Source organism: Sebastes fasciatus, chromosome 8 (genome assembly GCF_043250625.1).
Source record: "Sebastes fasciatus isolate fSebFas1 chromosome 8, fSebFas1.pri, whole genome shotgun sequence".
In the NCBI taxonomy this organism is placed as follows: domain Eukaryota; kingdom Metazoa; phylum Chordata; class Actinopteri; order Perciformes; family Sebastidae; genus Sebastes; species Sebastes fasciatus.
The window spans coordinates 15,738,097-15,754,107 of record NC_133802.1 but is presented as its reverse complement, the minus strand read 5'-3'; the positions used below and the strand labels follow the sequence as shown (position 1 = coordinate 15,754,107).

General features: G+C 39.9%; 1 long non-coding RNA gene across 1 annotated transcript in view; it reads right to left on the bottom strand.

The window, feature by feature from the left end:
- The window catches only part of LOC141772075 (uncharacterized), an 84,748-nt gene extending 68,989 nt beyond the window's left edge, over positions 1 to 15,759 (bottom strand). Inside the window, exons 1-2 of the long non-coding RNA XR_012594843.1 lie at positions 15,637 to 15,759; positions 15,345 to 15,505 (exon numbers count right to left, since the gene is read on the bottom strand). This is a non-coding gene — a long non-coding RNA (uncharacterized LOC141772075). The remainder of the gene's footprint in view (positions 1 to 15,344; positions 15,506 to 15,636) is intronic.
- Positions 15,760 to 16,011: the final 252 nt, after the last annotated feature.

Genomic DNA, 16,011 nt, shown 5'->3' with positions numbered 1-16,011 from the left:
GTCAAAATCAACAAGCTCATCCTATAAGCGTAATCACTCGGTTAGGGCTCGTACGGGGCACCGGTAAACACCGTACACCACTTAGAGAGTATTTCAGCAGGCTCAGTGCGTCCTCAGAGTCAGACTACAGCAGAATCAGTCATTTGAACATGATGCCTATCCACAGCTCTCTGCTGCCAACATTGCTCTGTCATGCGAAGTGGCGTCGAGACGTTTTTTTAAATGGAGGCTTAAAGGTGCAAACTAATACAAACTGCAATAGAACAAGCATAAATCACCTGTGCCCTTTAGCTTTCAAAATCTAATTTGTGAAAATGCATTTGCATGTGTATTTCGGTGGCAATGCTGCGGTTAGATGAAGAGTCGAATTATCTTTTTTAATAAACAAACAAGGTCTGTAATGTGTTTGAGCTGAGTGGGCACATTTAAAGTGCTCCTGGAAGAAGAAATTGTGTATCTCCCGTTGAGGCTAAATAAAATCAAATAAAAAAAAGTGTGGCAGGTTATGTATATAGCAGAATATATAGCAGTTTTATTATGTACCGACGTGCCACCAGCACCGCCTCTCACACCACCTCGTCTTTGCTCCTTGTCTCCTGTGCACCTACTCGTATTATGAACAGAGCTCAGAGGGTTCACTGAAGATCACATCTGAAAGAGAAGCCACTGGTGCATACGCTATCGGGCCGCTCCATGTGTGTGGTGATGTGGCATTTGAAAAAAAAAAAAAAAAAAAAAGACGAGCTTTGCGTGTTAAAAAAAGAGGTTGAGGTGGATGGGGGGGGGCAGTCGAGCGACAAAAAGTACGCCATCGTACCGCGCGCCAACAAAGTGCCTTGCGCCTGGTGTGGGGAGGGAGATGCGACCTGTCACAGAGTGAGGGGGCTGGCTGAATGACTTCACATCACCCTTTCAGCTTCAGCAACTTCCCATTTATATTGTAATGCAAATCCATGGCCTGTCCCAGATGGTGCTTTTCCAGCATCGTGGGTGCATAGAAATATGATTATTTATCCCGAGCACTCCTAAAGTCTTTAATGCACCCTCCTCCGTCTGCTTCTATCCCCTCCTTCCACCGGCGACGGTTTAAAGTCTGTGCAGTCTGATGTGTCTCTCCCTAATGGTAAAGCAGGAAAAGAATAGACGGTAAATTTGCGGAGAATTTAACAAGGGAGTACCTAAGAGATTACAGACAAGCAGGAGAGAAACAAACCTAAGTGCATAAGTCGAGGAAAGAGGGATAGAGGAAAAAAAAGCTCAGGTAGATCATTTTCTTGGCTGAGCGTTAGGCTAAGAGCAGCAATTCTCATGACTCAAAAATGCTTTTAATCACCTCTGCTGAGCAAAATATAGCCTCGTCCACAAGACCATATCAGTACTGAACATCATGTTCCTGAAAGCACTGAATAAATTCGCCCATCTCTGCCTGTGTGGGTCATGAAGACAGCTTTTTTGTTTGCTGCATACATCAAACAGCTCAGTTTTCAGATTTTATACGATTGGACAGCATTTTGGAGCTGTTTTAAAGATATGACTGAAGTGTAACAATAGGTAATGGGACTTCAAGGAAAAGTGTATTCCACCGAGCTGAGAGTTGTGAATGTGCCTCCTTTGCATGTAGTTTTGATCCCCCCTAAAAATCATTTACAAGTCCATTTTCAGACTTTTTAACGTGACAGCACTTTGTAGTCGTACTTGATAGGATCATCTGAGCGAGGTTATGCACAATAGCATAAACAGCATAGCTGGAGGTTTCTGTGAGTGAAACAGGCACATCCCGAGGGACCGAGTGTGCTGCAACCAGCTGTGTGCTATAAGTCGCTCTGTTATTGTCAGCGTTTCTATACTTTCATCATAATCCCTTCACCAATCTGCCGCCTGCCTCAGAAGCATTTAGGTACTTGACACTTCCTACACGGAGTAATTAAATCCGATCAACCCACCTCTTTGTATTATATACTATGCATGACAAATATTTCTACCTCTAACTTCAGTTTCCATGACGCAAAGTTTGGGCGAAGCAAAAAAAAGAGTATCATTGAATCACAAGGATTACTTGAAGATGATGGGTAGCTGTAAAAGTGCAGCAGCGTGAGTCATTTTCAAAAAATGTTGAAATGTTTCAATTGAAAAAAGGAAATAAAAGTGTATTTTTGTCTCTACTGCTTTGTCCCACAATCTTAGAAGGTCAGTTCACCCTAAAGGTGTAACACAAAGCTACTATCCAAATCTGTCTCTCTGTTTATGCCACAAAAATATCTGTGATCGTATCTGAATTCATTCATTGCGTGTTCTTCATTTTCTGCATTAACTTATTTTCTACTGCCATTGCTACTCCTTTTATTACATGACTTTGTTGAATACGCGATTCCGATTGGTCAATTATGGCGTTCTATGGTCTGTTATTTCTTTATAGCAGACCGTTGCTATGTATAACAGACCACTGCCATGTATAACAGACCGCTGCCATGTATAACAGACCGTTGCTATGGGCCCAGTTCTGATGTCGGACTCTGGCGGACCATTTTTGTGTCAAATTATTGATTTCTTAAGTAAGTAGCCGTGTAATAAGTGGGATAATGTACAGCTAGCGGGTCATTGTTGTGAAATAAACCCTTTCAGTCGGGGTTTCTTTCACAAAAATGACCCGCTAGCTGTACATTATCCCTTACATACAAATAAATAAGTTCATATGCCAACAAAATATAATATTTTAGCCATGTACCAGGCTGTGTATTGGCAAGAATCTAGCGATGCAATACGAATCATGACACAGGGATCACGATTCAATATATATCGCGATATATTGCGATACTGTAAGCAAGGCGATAATATTGCAATTTTTTTAATCTAATTTTAAGAAAACTACCATCGCATAAAGAACACACCGCCATATACATAACATCTGAGTAAAAATAGTTAACTTTTCTATACAATCAGAACAGTGTGATCTGGAATTTGCATTTATCACAGTCCCTCCGACATCCAACATCATAGCATTACTTTGAGAGGGCACATTCACTGTAAGGGCACATATCTTTGCAAATGAAATAAAGTATTGACTGAGTTAATCTCTGCATGTAAACTATTCATTAAAAATCAATTCAGTGTTGTTGTTTTTTATGGATACAGTATCCAAAAATATAATATTGCGATACTCGATATTTTCAATATTTTCTTTCACCCCTAAACAAGAGGTTGGTAAGAATTTAATTGGCAAAAATCATTTAAAAAACAGAGATTACGTATGTAATGATGCGTCTGTGAACAACAATGAGAAAACGCAAACAATTTGGCAAGCTCTTCTGACCATTTGCATGCACTTTTGAGAAGCTCCCTTACTTCAGCGCCTCAGTTTCCCGTCCTTTGTCATGCTGCGCAAAATGTTAAGCTGCCGTCAGACTGAAATCCACCTGGAAAAGCTTTCTCACGTGGTGTGGCCAAAAGCAGGGGAACAGGAAATAGCGTGGGTGGATTTACCAACATAAACTGCAGGAGGTAGCATGGTTAGTGTGCTCCAGTAACAACAGCAGTCCACCACAAAGTTGCTATTTATAGCGTTTTATCGAACATTTTACCATCAATAACCTCTTGTCACAGTCTTTGCACTCACTACAATCAGCATCCCTTCTTCTCTTCTGCTTGTATTATTTCACTGTGCAGTTAAAATACAAGAACATTATCAAACACTGTTTCCTCTGTCAAACAGGCTGAACATTGGAGAGCCTTGAGAGTTTGTGTGTCCTGCAGGAAGTGAAGGAGGTGGGTCAATATACGTCCGGAAGCAAACAGATAATAGAAATTAATGGGAAGTGAATTTCAATCTGACTGCGCCACATTACGATCTGCAAAAAATGCAGATTTTTTTTGTATCTGTTCAGGATGCATTATCTGCATAATTCATTTTGTTTCGACCCCTAGTTCACCCAAATCACAAAAACACATTTTCTCGCTCTTAGTGGTGTCTAGCCGTTCAGATAGTTTAGTTTTAGGTTTCAGATGTTTGCTGCTGAAACTTCTGTTATGACCTCAATATGATGGAGGTGAACAGAATTTTGTTTTTTGCTCCTCAAAGCATTAAAAGAAACTTAAATTTGAAAAACTCAACAACTTTTCAAAGGCAACATCCTGATTACTGAGGATCATCCAAAACCCTCGCCATCGACAGTTTTCCTTGCGGCTATTTCTTGAGCGAGAAAGTCTCCCCAATGAAAACTGTTCACAGCTGGATCTATGCGTGTGCTTTACTGGTTCCTCATGTTATAAATAAAGCATTATATTTAGGGGATTTAAAGCTGCAGTGGGTAGAGTTGGAGCAAATATGATTTTAAAAAGTTACTTTTATAAAACGGTCACTATATCCTGACAGTAGTGCATGAGACAGATAATCTGAAAAAAATCATGTTCTTCTGTGTCCTCCGGTGCTCCTAATGGCATCTGCAATATTTCACATGCCGGAGGAAAACAATCAATCAGAGCCGAGCTGGAGCCTTGCCGTCTCTGAGCAGCTGTCAATCACTCGCAAACGCCGATCAAACGGTCAAACTAGGCAGCACTGATCAAATATGAATCAATATTCTGTTACTGTAATGCCTATTTATGTTTTCAGAAACATCTTGTAGTGTACTATTTAGCTGTAAAATGAGAAAGCTGCTCTGTTGAATGAACAGCCAATAGGAACGCTCTCTCTCTCTCTCTCTCTCTCTGAAATGCCCTGTGATTGGTCAAAGTCTCCCGTCATGGGCTAGATTTTCTAAAGCCTGAAAACAGAGCCATGAGGAGGTGCAGAAGTCTAGTTATCTCTCAGAACACTTGAATTACAATATGCTGAAAGGTTATTATGGAATTTTTTGCGTTTTTTATGGCGTTCATCTGTTGCCACATGAACTATATGAGTCAGTCAACCATTAACAGCCTTTTATTCACCGAGTGACGTAGCCAACATGTTGACACCACAGAGATTTTAACAGTTTCTGTACATCTGCATGCAGCTGGCTTATTTCAACAACAAACATGCCTTTATTTTTCTCAAGCTTTCCAAATAGAGCAAATTAAAAGCAATCTAACTTTGAGCAAATGTAAATGGCTTAATGGAGCTATCCCCTGTAATTGCTCCACTCAGTCAAGCATTCATTAAGTTCTGGGGAGGTTGGCTACTCAGTACTGTTTATACATAAAGCTCAACAGATTTTATGCCCAAATAACTTTCACTTCAGATTTAGGGCTGCAACTAACAATTATTTTCATTGTCGATTATTCTGCCGATTATTCTCTCGATTAATTTGGTCTTTAAAATTACAGAAAATTGTGAAAAATGTCGATCAGTGTTTCCCAAAGCCCAAGATGACATCCTTAAATGTCTTGTTTTGTCCACAACTCAAAAGATATTCAGTTTTCTGTCATAGAGGAGTAAAGAAACCAGAAAATATTCACATTTAAGAAGCTGGAATCAAATAATTTTGCCTTTTTTCTTAAAAATGACTCAACCCGATTAATGGATTTTCAAAATAGTTGATTAATTTAATAGTTGACAACTAATCAATTCATTGTTGCAGCTCTATTCAGATTCTCACTGTTTTATTTCATCGTACTTTGGAGCCTCCCGACATACAAACATGCGACCTCTTTGAAGGGCACCTGCCGTTCATTTTCTCCACTGATCTGTCTGACTCATTATTTTAACTTTCTCAGCTCAGCCCGGACAGTGAACAGTAGGTATTCATGGTTTCATTGACCCTTGCTGGAGCTGCAATCATAGAGCAATCCAAACAGGGTTCAGACACACTAACACATGTCCAAATGTTCCCAAAGAGAGAACAAAATGAAGGCAAACTGACAGTCACGATAACTTCAACACGGCGGAATATGTGGTGAATTTCATCACTTCTGAAAGCACAAGCAATCAAATCCATTTCAGCCCCTTTTCACATACCTGACCACAATACAAATTGCTGAATAAAACACTGCGAAACAGCTTCAGCTGAAATCACAAGCTCTCTTGCCGATTAGGCCTTTGTTTTGTGTTTTACTTTCTAAAAAACAATTGCTTGTTTTTCGCGAGAGGCAAGACAAAAACAAATATCTTTATTCAATGATCTGGCCATCGAGAGATTATTGTGTTCGTGCACGTCTGGCCTGTTGTCATTCCACATCCCTCTCCAAACAGTTTACCTGCCCACACAAAGAGCAGTAGTTGGCCATAAGCCTGGATGGTCCCCATAGTTTCATGTTGTTCACCATCTGTGCTCAAGGCAAAACCTCGCTATGGCCATTATAGTGAAGGGCCAATGAAAGAGATGAGCCTGGGGGGTGACTGGGAGGTTAATGCAGCGGCTACTCTGCACTGCACATTTAGAGAGGAAGACGGACAGAAAACTGAAGTTTGTAGAAAGAACAATGGTAGTGGAGTGTGTGGAGGTAGCAACTGTCCATTCATTAATCCCCCCCTTTAGTTACTGTTGCTATGCCTGTCAAGCTTTGTGTTCTGGCCCGATGTGGAGGCGGTTTACAACGATATCGGTGGCAGAATCACCCCTCAAAATATTTGCGAGATGACTAGGGATGTAAGAAAATATCAATACACCCAGTATCGCAATATTATGTTGTGCGATACTAGTTTTAAAGCTAGATGAAGTTACTGGCATTCTATGAAACTTGAAAAGCTAAAGAATCCATTGGTATCAAGCATGTCATACTAACTTGTCGGGAAGGAGGCTAAATAACACTCCAAAGTTACGCAAAATTTTGGCGAGGAAAAACTGGCATGGTGATTTTCATAGGGGTCCCTTGACCTCTGACCTCAAGATATGTGAATGAAAATGGGTTCTATGGGTACCCACAATTCTCAACTTTACAGACATGCCCACTTTATGATAATCACATGCAGTTTGGGGCAAGTCATAGTCAAGTCAGGACACTGACACACTGACAGCTGTTGATGCCTGTTGGCCTTGAGTTTGCCATGTTGTGATTTGAGCATATTTGTTATGTTAAATGCAGTACCTGTGAGGGTTTCTGGACAATATTTGTCATTTTTTTGTGTTGTTAATTGATTTACAATAATAAATCTATACATATATTTGCACAAAGCAGCATATTTGCCCACTTCCATGTTGATAAGAGTATTAAATACTTGACAGATCTCCCTTTAAGATTATGATTTATTTATGATAATCACATGCAGTCTGGGGCAAAAACCATGCAGTATTTTTGCTGCAGTATAAATGTGTTATTTTTGCCTATTCTTAAATGGTGTATTTCTGGTGTTTTCTTTATACTATGACAATTTTCCTACGATTACATTTTTTAAAAATCGCAATATATATCGCCCAACTTACAGTATCGCAATATATCCCAATATATTGAATCGTTACCCCTATATATGTATCGTATTGCCAGATTCTTGCCGATACACAGCCCTAAAGACGACGTGACACGTCCTCATCAATGTAAACACAAAGAGAGAAAAAGTAATTCTACTATGAACGGAAACAAGATGCAGACGGCAGCATCCTCACCAGCTGATGATCCACAGAAGACATGGAAATAAAGCAGCGTTGGGGTAGAGCCCTTGTATTATAGTACAATATTATAAATAAAAATGTAATTGAAATGTCATTCCTTCGAACATAACCCCCGGCTGGTTTGAAGGTTTAATGTAGAAAATCATTCTTCTACAAGCAACACAGTCGTAAGATTTAATTTTTAATAACCGCGGTGTTTGGCAGAGGCAGACGTAGTGCTATCCAACCCAAGTTTGGCTGGAGTTGCTGGAGACGAAACTTCCTCAAACCAAATAAAGAGCAGGACAGAGTTACTCTGCTGTTGCTAAACTGATATAGCACCTTGGCTCCCACGCAGTGGATGCTTTTTTAAGGTAACCTGTAACTCTATAAAGCAGTTAGTTACTGGCATGCACCTTGACGTCGTAAATAGTACTGTACAGTAGTAAGCTTGTTACAGACACATGGTTCAATCAATCCTTTACACTGTTGGGGTTGTGTTTTCGGCTGTGGAAAGATGATAAAAAAGACAACACCCTGCAAACTCTTTAAATGCTGAATATCTGTCTTACAGAAACATGTTCGAAGGCCTGTCGCGCCAATTTACGGTTTCTAAGCTATAATTGGACAATCGCTGTTTTTCGGGTTGAGTCATCAATTGGTCAAAATATTAGGAAGAAATTAAATTCTATCAATACACCAGGAAATAGATAGAAACACTGTATGAGATCAATGAAGACAGACTGAGGCAGCCTGAAGACTAACAACTAAATAAAGATACCAATGTAACATAATAATCCCCAAACACAACAAAACAAACCTAAATCCATAGTAGGCCGACGCCTGCAGCGTTTGACCACAGTTGTTTTCTTTATTTTGGGAGGTGTGATCACCCAAAAGCCCAAGCAGAGTGAGATCATGGTGCGTCCGCTCAACGACAGGAAGTGCAGCATCACCATCTATAGGCCGGAGCTGCGACGGCAACCCTTCCGGAGCCGCAACAACAGCTGCCTTTTACACAGTGCCTGCTCCCCCTGCAGAGACACACATCGTGCCTACAAACACCACTTTCAGAATCAATTACTCACACACCACAGGTCACAGAACAGTTCATTACTGTTCAATTACCAGTGAATGTTCAATAGTGAGCCCATTACCGGGGAAAAGTTTCAACTTCAGTGCCAAGACAACAGGAGAACAAGTATGACATTTTAATGATACTGTTAAATATGAGCAAGAGATGAGTACAAACAAATAAATTAAAGCAGATTATGATGAGCTGTATCAAATGGAATAGAGAGGGAAAAAAACGCAAGTTTTGACATCAGTGTAACTAACGATGAAGCTGGCTTCTAATTGTATTGATCAACTGTATCCCATTAACCGGATTTATCTCGCTGAGATCCATAATATCATTATGAGCCCTGTTAATGCCGTTTTACCAGCACACTATCTATTTAAAAACTGGAGAAGCTGCATGTTTCTCTCCACTGATTCATACAGGTAGTTCACTTCTGCATTCCCGTCGATTGCGATTCACTTGAGCGACAGTCTGCGGCGGTTAAAGTCTCGGCTGCAGCTAATTAGGTCACACTTGACACACCTTTTCACGTCTTTTCTCCCTGGCAATTATTCTAGCAGAACACACTTCTGGTAAATAGAAAGTTTACCCCTCCACTTCTTCCACATTTAATGTTTCTTTCCTTCACTTTCGGCAGATTTCTTTCTTCATTCCCCGTCAATTCCCCAGATTCCCCAGATTCTGCCTCCCAAGTGGAAAACCACAGCACTTGCTTTAAGTTTCATCAGATGGAATTTGACTAGGTGGCAAGAACATGAAAGAAAAGGACCGAAAATGACAAAAACACTTCCGAGCTGAGCAATCACCGTGCCCCAGTAGCTGATCAACATCCATGCAAATTAATGTTCTGCAACATTTAGACCTCTCGTGGTGTTTACAGAAAACACAGAGCAGTCGATCACAAAATCAATTAATTTTCATTCAACTTCAACAAGGAATTCAAACGAATAATTGCTTTTCTGAGATTTTCTGAGAACATATTGTATTTTCTCTTTTTATGTTTTGCCATTCAACACATCAAACTATCCCTGGCTGGCAATGAAAATATTTTGGATTTGGAAGGAAATCGCAAATATTCTCCAAAAGGTTTATTTGTTCAATAGAAAAACAGACGGTGGAGTCTGGCTACGAAAGGATACATAAAAGGTAAAAGTAACACTTTAAAAACGCATGTGACAAGACACTGTTCTTTTGTGAAGGGTCTCAAATTAAAAACAATGCATTGTATTTTATACATTTTGCCAATACTTAGTATGTTGTTATCTTTTATATCGTCACTCTTTCCACTTTGCATTTCAACTGCTGCACGGCAATTTCCCCTCGGCATAAATCAAGTTTTATCTTATCTTAAAATCTTAATCTGAAAAGCAACAAGAAAGTGTAGCTGTCAGATAAATGTAGACCAGTAAAAATAACAATATTTCCATCTGAAATGTGGTGGAATAGAAAGTAATATAGAAAGTATAGAGTAGTAGAATATGGAAATACTCAAATAAAATATAAATACTTCAAAATTGTACTTAAGTTCAGTACTAGAGTAAGTGTACTTAGTTACTTTCCACAACTGATTACGTGCATGTAATAGTAACAGCCTTATAACAGGATGCATTGTTTCACTAATGACATTGTGAATAATACACAAATGGCTCATATACATCACATTTCAAAAGGCCCCATTTTTTTGCACTGACCTTGTGACTGAGATGATATATCGTCTATCTGATGTTGGTATTGTACCTTTCCATCATAAGGTCGGACAAAAAGGCTTCGCTCACAACTTGAATGGATCCATTCAATCTTTTGAGGAAATGAGCTCCGATTATAAAGACTCAGGGAAACCTTTGGCTGCACTTAATAATGACCTGTAATTAATTCTCATTATGTCTGAAATGCACGACTGTACTCAAATGAGCATAGTCGATTCAATCTGATGGCCCTTTTTTTAATTCAGCCATTACAGGGAAACAACTACTGTATTATGGACCTGAAGATTATTAGACCAATAAAGACTTTAAGGGGCAATTTACATAAATCCCCAAAAAACATATGTTTGTAGTAAGTATTTTTCCCACTTACTGGCGGTAGCTATCCAGCCAGGTAGTTTTGAGATATCTTCTGCTGACACTTTTGTCACCACTCCTCTATGTGGAGGTGGTTGAAATTTGGATTTCTGGTGCTCCAAAACTCACAAAATGGCATTTGAAAAAGTCAACAGCAATGTGTCTTTCCACGAGCGATGTCTCAGTTACTCTGGATAATCTGCAGACATCTCAGGTTTAACTTGAACATATAGTCCCAATGAAAGCTGTTGACAGTGAGGAATGGCTGGATACTAAGGGCAACTGGCAAAATATGTTTTATGACTTAGGTGTAATAATCGTTTAACACTGGAGGGCAAGAAGGCAGCTCACATGAGACCAACCATGTCATACTAGCTTGTAGCGAAGGAGGTTAATTAACGCTCCAAAATTTTGGCAAGGAAAAACGGTCATGGCCATTTTCCAAGGGGTCCCTTGACCTCTGACCTCAAGATATGTGAATGAAAATGGGTTATCTGGGTACCCACGAGTCTCCCCTTTAAAGACATGCCCACTTTATGATAATCACATGCAGTTTGGGGCAAGTCATAGTCAAGTCAGCACACTGACACACTGACAGCTGTTGTTGCCTGTTGGGCTTTCATTTTGCCATGTTATGATTTGAGCATATTTCTTATGCTAAATGCAGTACCTATGAGGGTTTCAGGACAATATTTCTCATTGTTTGTCGTTGTTAAATGATTTCCAATAATAAATATATACATACATTTGCATAAAGCAGCATATTTGTCCACTCCATGTTGATAAGAGTATTAAATACTTGATAAATCTCCCTTTAAGGTACATTTTGAACAGATAAAAAATGTGTGATTAATTTGCGATTAATACTTTGCCTTTTTTTTTAACGATAACATTTATATTTGTGGAGGAACTATAGAAAAACACCAGCCTTATCTTTTAAAACGGACATACAGTATGCCCATTATGCAATCTGCCTCTGACTAATCACGAGTGGTTAAATGTTTCTATCTTTTATCTCTGCTGCTGTGCGGCGTACAGCTCTCAGGTAGAGGAAGTTTTGATGGAGCCAAATTATCACTTCGACATTAATATGAGCTTTGTATTCTTCTGACAGTTGCTATTAGCTGCTATTGTTGTGGTGAAGAGAAGGATGACAGATCGGGCTCACGATAACCCTGTTATCAGAGCGATTAATTCAGTCATTATGTAAAAATAATAATAGCTTTTATTTATCATAGAAGAAATAACTCAAACAGGTTCATTAGATGCTTACTCATTAAGATATTTTGCACCGAAGATGCAAATAATGTGTATTAAAAGCAATCATATTTTACAGAACTGTGGGAAAAAAAACAGCAACATGAATATATGGTGAGGCTGAAAGCCATAAATCACGCAGGAGACAATGAAAGTGTCAAAATGTTGAATTATTTCAGAGAACATTGCATGTTTGATCACGGCTTTGAATCTTCCATGAAAGCACATTTCCTTTTTCAAACGCTCCCTGCAGAGTGCGGCCTCGCAGTGAAAATATAAGAGAGAAAGAGCGACAAGAGAAAGTTGGCTGGCAAGTAGCGGCTCCCCCGGCGTCTCTTCCAGCACACAGCCAAGATGGCCATATTGTGCCTCTAAACAAATCGAATGGTTGGCACTGTGACAAGCCAGCCTCTGTGGTGTTCAGATTCACCGAGTCAGCACGACTGAGCTCCTTCATTCCCAGGTCACTGCGTGCAGCCGCCAGCAGGGAGACTCAGTCGTGTTTACTCAACTGCTGTACGGCGGCTGTGTCATTAGTCTTTTGGCTGCCAATTGAAAAAAAATAAAACAAGAAACATTGATTACGTTGTGCTAAGTTTTTAAACTAAATGCAGACCATCTCCAGCTCTTTCCAATTAATTAAGTTGTATTGTGACTAAAGATTCCTGCTTGGTTGAGGCTGAGCCGTATTTATATATCATTTAAAGAATGGAGGTTTATCCACAGGCTCGAGGGTTTCACTGAACACATCTCTCTGTAGCTCCACAGCACACAAACACACAGAAACGTCTTGTTTTATTTACACTACGGTACCAATTGCTATTAAAGCCAGTGTATTTTGGCATTTCTATGATATTGTTTGCCCAAATCTTTTTGACGAATAACTTAATTTTGTGCTCAAAGTTGAAAAAAAGAAGGTCGTTGGTTAAATGGGATAATGTGACGTATAACTATAATAGAAGCTGCAGGTCATACGTCATCCTCCGAGCTTGCGCAGGCGCACTCGTGCTCGTTTGCGTCTGAGCAGCGGCAAACCGATAAATCTGTATCCGTCAGTTTGTCTTTCTAGTGAGGTAGCTGGTTAGTTAGCCCAACATGTTGCATTAGTTAACTGAGGATTTTCATTTTGTTTTTAGTTTCCTCCACAGTAGTTTAGTATGTTTATTTTCACGATGACATTTGCGTGCGTTGTGAACGGGTGCAGTCGACTCAGTGGATTACACAACATCCCATTAGCAGAATTAACACAACAAACTGACTGTCTCTCTCACTTGTTCTCTTCTTTACCATCTACTCCTCCTGGAGATAAATGAATGGAAAGCAGCTGATACCGGAGGTTTGCGGACCTCTAACAGGTCAAACAACCAGAGAAACGATGTAATCCGGCACAAAACCAGAAACCAAAAAGCTCAAGTTGAATCATCAGCTCTCTGACACCTTGTGAACATTATACATTTTTACATTGGGTATTCATATGACTGTATTATTATTGTGTTGGATGCCATATAAAGAAGCTCACACTGTCACAGACATACACTATATATATATATATATATATATATGGCTCCTCTCTCTGGGGCGATGAATGTCTCTATTTTTTTTACGACAGCGCTGTAAAAGAAACATCTTTGTGACACACATCTACACAAACCGCAATGAACACACCACGTACATACCAACACACTCGCACACAGACAAAGATTTGAAAGCCTCAGACGCACACATCCATTACCGACTTCCCAACAATAGCCCCTTTACAGGCAAATAAAGGGTATTAGTGTAAGAGCTGTAAAATCTGTCACACCTCCCGTTATAAATGTCAGACAGTCAAACTCTGAGGAAAAAGAAGAAGAAATATGTCCAACGGAAGATAAAAGAATCGATAAAAGGAAAGAGAGACAGTGAAAAGGGAGGGAGATTAGCCACAAACTGCTGTGTACTTACTGGGATGCAAGCAGGCTAATTGCTCAGAGACCAACATGAGGCACTGAAATGGGGAGCGTCAGCAGCGCTGATCGATTGGTAGAAGTCCTGTGTGTTTGTGTGTGTGTGTGTGTGTGTGTGTGTGGTGGGGGGGGGCAGGATACACACATGTGGACTACAGGGATGATTCAGCTATCAGATGACCAGCAGATCTTCACAGTTGAAGCAGTATTATGATCTTCCTCCGCATAAGTAAACGTAGCAATGACCAGGGATGGAAAGAGTACTAGAATACTATACTCAAGCATAAGTACTGTTATTTTAAAGGTATTTAAAAGGGACTGTATGTACGTTTTTACAGGTATAAACATTTTTAATCGTTTTTTTTATTGCCAATGTGTGAACAGGTTGTAACCTAACCTAAAAAATGACATTCTGCGACTTTCTGGGTTTTTAATGTGAAGAATGCGGGCCGTTTTTTCTGGGAAACTCCAACGGCTTATGATGTCATGCGTGCTTGCGTGTGCCTTTAGTCTCTAAAGCTAACAGTGTGCAACGATAGATAACGTTTCGGTTTGAAATGGAGTCCGCTAACACCAACAAACGACCAGACACTAACACAAACTCCATGGAAGCACAAAATACAAAAAAGGTATATCTAGTGAAGCCTGTCTTGCAAAACAGGAACGTGACTGACGGCGGGGGGAAACTAGAATAAACATCGGCTGGGCCTTCGATTCATGGAAGGACCTTCGTTCGGTTTTGGGTATCAAAACGGACCCTGTGATGGCAAAATACCTTGACATGTAAACTAAGATTACTGCCAAGCATATGAAATATATAGTGATATTGTGGTTTTAGCTGGCTAATGTTGTTAAAGTTAATCAACATGAGCCTGTCAATCACGTTGAGTCTACTGTCGTTGATTTAACGGCCACAGGTGTCACTGTTAACAAGCAATTTCTGATTCTTACATAGATTTAGGTAAAAGTTAAAAGGAAAATACTCTTAGTAAAAGTCAAAAGGGAAAGGAGTGGTGGAGGGAAGAAAAATATGAAGATGATGATGTTATATGATAAACCTGGTAAATTAAGTAACACATTTAGGCTACAAACAAAGTGCATTAACATGTCAACACATCACAGCACAGAGCCCAATGTCAAAAACCAATGATCCTTTTTTAATAGAAGGCACTTTGCAACCTGTGCACACAACTGATTATCAGTTATGAATATACAACCGGCCTCCTCAGTGTAGCCTCAATGGAATTAATCAGAACAAAGCCAAAACTACAATAAATAAAAAAGAGCTGTGGGTGCAACAACAACAAGCATTATTGAGCCACATAAATTAAAATAACCTGACACCTTTTATTGAATCAACAGCATAGGACTAATTAAACATCACCAAAGCAACAAGACATGTAAACAAGATAAACTCCACAGCAGCTACAGACACAAACACACAAGCAACCATCTGTACAGTCAGTTACAACCATCACAATACATGTGTTGTACTCACCTGTCTGAAGTCCTCCTCGATCAGCTCCACATTCAACTTCTCTGCTCGTTCACCCTCAATAGAGCCAGTCCACTCGACCTCCCTGTCCCAGTAGAACCAGTGAGTCCACTCATCCTCTCTAGTGCCAATGTGCTCCTCGAAGATCCAAACATGTTGAGCCTCTGCAGTCACATCACAGATTAGATTAAAAAACAACAGAAAGGCCTCAATGAAGGTAAAAGCTGTGAAAGCAGAAGTCACCGCTGGAGGATCCACAAGAACGTTTTAGCCTGCTATAGCCAGCATGAAGCACCTGTTTGTGATGCGCAATATCGCACATGGAAGAAGTCTCCCATGCTTCAGGCCTCCCTCCAAAGCCACTCCCACAATTATCATACTAAGCGTAAACATGCCTATTGTTAGTACTCACAGCAGCTCGTGGAGGACTCCGGTGACACGCAATGAGCGCACGGGTAGTCATGCCCTCAGTATTGCGCGCTCCTGCGGCTGCCACAGATACCGTATTTTTTTTATTTTTTTTTACAGAGCATTTGATTTATTGATTGCTGTCGGGATGTAAAATACGACTGAGTATTAGGGCCACATTGAGGGAAAAAAAAAATCTGAGATTTTATTATGAGAATAAAGTCGTAACTTTACGAGAAAAAAAGTTGATATTCTCGTAATA